General features: G+C 49.7%; 1 pseudogene; it reads right to left on the reverse strand.

Moving 5' to 3' along the window:
• Nucleotides 1-4,021: 4,021 nt before the first annotated feature.
• LOC123038731 (cytosolic sulfotransferase 11-like) lies at nucleotides 4,022-4,863 on the reverse strand (annotated as a pseudogene).
• Between the last annotated feature and the right edge of the window lie 1,201 nt (nucleotides 4,864-6,064).

The raw sequence follows: 6,064 nt of genomic DNA on the forward strand, positions 1-6,064 counted from the left end.
CAAAAAACAATTGAGAAAAACACAAAAAAGTTCTGCCTCCATCCACACACTAGTATTGGATCTAGTATAACAAAAAAAAGGGTCAATATATGGTCGAATAAAAACAGTAGAGTGTTAGGGCTATGCCTCAAAATCACAATTCTGGAGACGAAGAAAAGAAGATAAGGGGACCAGATCGATCGTAGCACACTCAGTGCATCATCGTAGCCTGCCATCGCTTTGTCATGTCGACCAGAATCAATCATACATGGTCCTCCCAGTTCATGCTTGCGTCTCCTGCTACTAGAAGACAAAGGGGAATGAGGAGTGAGGAAAAGGAGAGCGACGTATGGGAGTTAGAAGGGAAAGCGAGCAGCGACAACGACCCTCTATTATTTCTTGACTCTGGCAATTCTAAAACGCAGACCAGAAACACAACATAACATAAAAGCAGACCCCTACCGCATGTCGCGAAAACGGGCCGATAACACATGCACAACATGAAAGGGTCGATGCGTGACGTGAAACGGGCCAACCAGGGGACATAGCAACGCCCTACACAGCGATTAGCAACGCGAGATCAAGCGTTTGCAAAATTTAGCAAATTAGTTTGTGTCATGGAGACTTAATTAAATGAGACATAACTAAATCTCATCTAGATGAGAATTATCAAATCTGAAAAACAAAAAACTGGAGGGGTGACATACGATTTTTTCCACTAGATTAGGCAAGTAAATTTTATTATGTTAATACATGCCATTTCTGTATGGTATAGAAAAACAATGACACTAAAACATATCAGGCTGCGTTTGGCAGCATAGTATTTTCGAAGTTTCAAGATAATACCATGGTAGTTTTAGAAACCACGGTTTGAAATACTTTGATGCGTTTGGTGTAAATAAAAATTGAAGTTTTATAAACCGAAGTATTTCTAAAACCGTGGTTTTTCTACAGTATTTGAAAAAGAGGTGCCGGCCTCTTTTTTCTAAACTGAGAAACACAAGCATCTGATTGCTGTTTCCCTGCTTTTTTTTTTCTCATGGGTCCATCTTGTACCTGCCGCCAGTATATTTTTCGAGACACCCAGTATATTTTTCGAGTGAGGTACCTGGCCAGTATGCAGATTGTTTTTTTGGAGACATAAACGATCGACCAAATCCATCAGGCCTCAGAAAAGTCCAAGCGTGTTGATGTGCAGCTTTCAGGTCGATGACCAGCCGGCTGTACGGCGCCGCCGGGTTTCCGAGCTTGACCAGCGCGTGGTGTACACATCCTTCGTGGAAGTGCAGGAGATAGACGAGGATGAGTTGACATCGTTCATGGTGAGGCTAGTCGGCAGCTGTTAGCACAGGCTGATTAATTCGCTCATGCAGCCCGTTAATTGTAGCTGACTTAGGTTTAGCTGCGTATCTGTCGGTCAAAACTACGTACAAGACAAAGCTGACCAAACACTTCGGTAGTATTGCCAAAGGGGGCGACGCTACGCGTCCACCGGCGAATCCGCGCGATATATCCGCCACCTCGATGACCGTTCGATCTACGCGCGTGTAGCCGTCCGATCGATCTCCTGGCACGCGGCTCGGTCGCCTCCCCTCACTCATTAATTCCTGAAACAACGGTCGAGTTGCAAAAACAAACGCTTTGTCCCGGCCCTGACAGACCCGCGCTTCGTCGCCTTCTCGACACACCAATTCCCGAAACAACAAACCAGTTGCAAAAACAACGGCCGCATTACAGAAACAATCCTGAAACAATGATCGCGTTGCAGAAACAATTCCTAAAACAACGATCGCGTTGCAGAAGTAATTCCTGAAACAACGGCTGCATTGCAGAAACAACTACCATGTTGCAAAAATTCGGAGATTGCCGAAACAATTCCTGAAACAACGGCCGCGTTGCAGAAATAATTCCTGAAACAACGGCTGCGCCTGCTTCGCCGACGGTTACGGGGACCTTCGGCGGGCTCGCGCCGCGGCAGAGGCGGCGAGGCGAACGCGCATCATCCGCCAGGGATGACTACACCGTGGTCCCAGCCTCACGTTCACCGACCGCTCGGGCCCGACCAGCCTTGTCGCTCCATCGTGGTCGGTGCCCACAACCGGCGGAATTATGTCGTTGTCGTTGCCTTCTCTCGCGCCTCCCTTCTGGCCGGACTGCAACATGTGCCCAGTTGCAAGAATGAGAGTAGGTTACGAAAACACTTTGCATGGTGAGATGAGATGAGCCTTCGGGTGAAAGCTGGGTCAACACATGGATAGAAGAAAGAACATCTCTGGCCAACATTTCACTAGAGATAAGGACGAAGGAGAGATATGGTATGCTGGTCCATGAAGACGCGTGACAAGCGCAGGATGCGGTGGACGTGAGAGAAAACATCGGTCGGTTGACCCCCAGCTTTTCCCATTGCCAAAACTATGAAAAACAACAGTTTTGGGAAATCAAAGTATTCATTGCCCGCGCGTTGAAATCAAACTATGCTACCAAACTAGGCCACTTGCGAGTTTCTTGAGGCCAATGCTACGGATCAGCCGGCTGATCCCGCATCGGCCCACCCGATTGACTTGATCATAACCGTTAGATGGAGACGCCAAGTCATTTAGTTTCTTTCACACCTCACAGCCGTACGCGCGCGTTTGCATACTGGCAGCACGACAGCGTCGCAGCGGCTGCACTTGCATTAGGCGTGGCATCATTCAACCATGCACGTCTACTTCTTGTACCGGCATGGCCGCGAAAAGTGGTGTATTCAATTTCTAGCAAGTGCATGGCAGCGGCATGCAAACTTTGGAGGCCAAAATGAGCCGCCATTGCAGCGACACGAGCTGCTGTAAAGATAAGCGCCCGAGTGGCTACTGCGTACAAGGGCTGACGCAATACAGGCCGAGACAATGATTCTGCGACGGTGGTCCGGCTACCGCGGGCGTCAGTGTGAGCCCACGAGCAGTTTTGCAATGCTGGATGCCGGACTCTGCGAGAGTGACGCGACCTCTTCGAGGACTGTGGCAATGTTACAAGGCGTGCTTCGATGACCATGGCGATGGCGCAGTGGCGTTATTCGAATGGCCATTGCGTGCTTTGACGGCTGCGGCGATGTTGCCATAGCAGGTCAGCCGCTTCGATGATGTTGTGTCGTTGTGCTTCGACAACCATGGCGATGCTGCGACGTACGGCTGCTTGACTACTTCGATGATGCTGCGACGACGTGCTTTGACGGCCGTGTCGGCACTGAGATGACAACCTGGCTGCTTCGATGATGCTAACGTGTTATAATGGTTGCGGTGATGCTATGACACCATGCTTCCAATGGTTGCGGCGATGCTGCAACATTTTGCTTTGACGACCACGGTGATGCTGTGACGGAGACCAGATGCTCTGATGATGATGTGACGGCGTGCTTGACGGTCCCGGCGGTGTAGTGACAACGGCATGGCTGCTTTGACGACATGCTTCGATGGCCGCGGCCATGTGGCGACAACGGCCAGGCTGCTCTTGTGATGCTGCCATGGCATGCTTCGACGACGGCCAGGCTGCTCCAATGATGTTGCGATGGCATGCATCGATTCGATGGCGATGGCATCAAGGACGCTACTCCATGCCTGACCAACATTACGGGAGATTTTCCAGATGCACAAAAACACGATGCCCAATCCGGCAGCCCCACCTGCAGCAGCCCATATTTTGCAGTGTGCACATTCCGGCGCCCAAAATTTACAGCCCGGGATACCGCTTTTAGCGCGTGCGCAAAAGTTTTTTATGCGCACTCTATTTTACTGCGTCTGTTGGAGCATTGTTTTTGTCTCCGGCGCATAAAAACTACGGTTTTTAGCGTGTGAGGCATTTTTTGTGCGCCTGTTGGAGATGCTCTTAGCAGTCTGGATCTTGGGATCCTAATATCCCGAACATTATTCTTCATCCTTATGTAAATGACCTTGGTATCATTTGATGAATAAAGTTGTTATGCTAAAGAAAAGACCTTCTTTTATTTTGGATTGTCAAATACCAATATTCATGCTTCATAGCAACAACTCCCTCCCCCTCCCTTCTACATGGAGATACCAAAAGTCAGGCCTGAACCTTGAAGCGCCTCCTCGACGATCTTGTCGAGCCGCACCGCCATCTCGGGCGTCATGTGGTTTTTCCAGTTGCCGACCGCTCCCTTCCTGAAGTATACGTCGTTCTTGATGCCCATCATGGCGCTGATGCTGGCATTCTTGTTCACCTCCGAGAGTCTCTCAAAGCTACAGAGCTGCACGATCTCCTGCACCACCCCAGCATCCTCCTCCGCGCATGAAAACGGGCACCCCATGAACGCCGCGAGATTCATTGCCTTGCCGATTGGTCTTGCAACATCTCCTCGTACTTGAGGAAGAGCACCTTCTCAGGCCTCCTCTGGCTCTCCTCTCAGTACTCTAGGGCATGCGCCAGTGCGGTCCGGAGCTGGTCTGCCCCTCACAGAAGAGCTTGAACGCCTCCTCGAAGGTTGGCGAGGGAGACTGCAGGCCAACCACCCGCCGCAACGCCACTGCAATCTTGTTGTCATAGATCCAGAAGGAGACCATCGCGTCCTTGGGCTCCCGGCAGACGTAGACGACCCGACCGCACTCTATTGTGTGGTTGGGTAGCAGGGAGTAGGGCAAGTGGGGTTGCAAGCAGTCAGGGAGAAGGGAGCGCCATGGTCTCAGGTATGGGCTTGGACTCGAGGAAAGCGACGCAGTCATGCGGGTTGCGGTGGTGGAGCGGGTGGTCGGAGTCGGACGGCGAGTACATGGCACGGTTGAGCATCGCGAAGGCGAGCGCCTTGAGCCAGGTGGTGTCAGACCAGGGGCAGCTGGCGAGGAAGAAGTCCGTTGGCCTTGGCTCAAAGGATTCCTGGGCGGCGGCCATGCGCTCGAGAAGGAACTCACGGATCCAGAAGCCTCGTTACTGGCGGGTAAGGTGTACCGGGCACCGTGGGAGCGACACCATGATCTCAGACATGTCAGCCTGACCCTGAGAGGCGGTCTCGTCGACTTCTTCCCCGGCCATGGCACCGGTGGGAGCATCACTCATGGCTTCTCTTTGTAGGAGGCAACCGGATGAGCCGGCGATGGACGAGTGGAGGAGTGTCATAGCTTCAAGGGGTAAATATTCTCTTATACTATATCACGATCAAGTTGGTTTTCCACTTCAGCTTTATGAATCTTGAAAAAGTTCAAAGCCTCATCCTTAGATTTCAGAAGATACACATGGCAGTATCTAGTGGAGTCATCAATTAATGTCATGAAATATTTCTTTCCATGTTTTGTCAAAACACCATTCATTGCACATAGGTCTGAATGTATGAGCTCTAGTGGTGCAAGATTTCTCGCTTCCGCAGTCGTGTGAGACTTATGAGGTTGCTTAGCTTGCACACAAACTTGACACTTAGATCCCTTGACAGTGGTGAAACTAGGGGTTAAGTTCAATTTGCCTAGTCGCGTTATGCAACCAAAGTTAACATGACAGAGACGTGAATGCCACATATTTGATTCACTATTGTTGCAAACATGATTAACAACTTTATTGCAAACATCTGACAAGGATAAATGAAACAGGCCTCTTGACTCATTACCAACAAAGGTTCCATACTTGCATATTACAAATTTATTCGACTCAAAGACAAGCTTGTAGCCATCTCTACATAGAAGAGATCGACTAGCAAGATTTTTATTGACGAAGGGGACATAATGCACATTCTTCAGCCGCACGATCTTCCCTGAATTAAACTTCAGATCAACCGTGCCAACACCACAAACATAAGCACTTGAACCGTTGCCCATCAGCACGGTTGAAGTCCCTGCGGTCTGATAAGACGAAAACATGGAAATATCACCGCATACATGCACATTAGCACCGTGTCAATCAACCAATCAGGAGATTGACATACTGAAAGAATAGTGGGAAATATACCATACCCAACATCCTTCATGTTAATATCACCAATGACCACATTAGCGGTCTTTCCGTCTTTTCCAAGATGACGCTTGTCATAACGATTAGGGAAACTAGGAGCCCAATTATCAGGATCTCCTCGATTAGGGCAACTAGGAGCCCAATGATCAGGATC

This window comes from Triticum aestivum, chromosome 2B (genome assembly GCF_018294505.1).
Source record: "Triticum aestivum cultivar Chinese Spring chromosome 2B, IWGSC CS RefSeq v2.1, whole genome shotgun sequence".
NCBI classification, from domain to species: domain Eukaryota; kingdom Viridiplantae; phylum Streptophyta; class Magnoliopsida; order Poales; family Poaceae; genus Triticum; species Triticum aestivum.